A 376-nucleotide genomic window follows, 5' to 3' on the forward strand; every position below is an offset into this window, starting at 1 on the left:
CTTCTCAACCTTTTGGCTAAGATCAAGTGTAGTATCTGTTCTTATCAGTTTAATATCTGATATGTCCTCTATATGAGGATAACTTATTAAGCAGATTTTTAGCACTGGGAGATGAAAAAGGGGGCTTGCTCCGTTCACTCCACGCATTGACCTGGTATTGCAGCATCGCCAGGAACGGTGCACCCTTCGAATGACTTGTGAACAACAAAACATCAAACTCTTTAATGCAAGACACGAGGCTGTGTATGTGAGTAAAGAAAAGCCCTGTTTACTCCTTAATTGTGCTCTTCCTGGAACCTCATTGTTCTCCCACTCTCAAATCACTATATCCATCAGCCGTGTCTGCTGGGGGAAATTATTTCCAGCTCTGAATCAA

At 42.3% G+C, this 376-nt stretch overlaps 1 non-coding gene across 1 annotated transcript; it reads left to right on the top strand.

The window, feature by feature from the left end:
- Positions 1 to 188, top strand: LOC129114656 (U2 spliceosomal RNA; the record flags this gene model as incomplete). Its single annotated transcript, XR_008532619.1, has 1 exon — positions 1 to 188. It is a non-coding gene; the product is annotated as a U2 spliceosomal RNA (small nuclear RNA).
- Positions 189 to 376: the final 188 nt, after the last annotated feature.

The sequence above is a fragment of the Anoplopoma fimbria genome, unplaced genomic scaffold (assembly GCF_027596085.1).
Source record: "Anoplopoma fimbria isolate UVic2021 breed Golden Eagle Sablefish unplaced genomic scaffold, Afim_UVic_2022 Un_contig_5414_pilon_pilon, whole genome shotgun sequence".
Lineage (NCBI taxonomy): Eukaryota > Metazoa > Chordata > Actinopteri > Perciformes > Anoplopomatidae > Anoplopoma > Anoplopoma fimbria.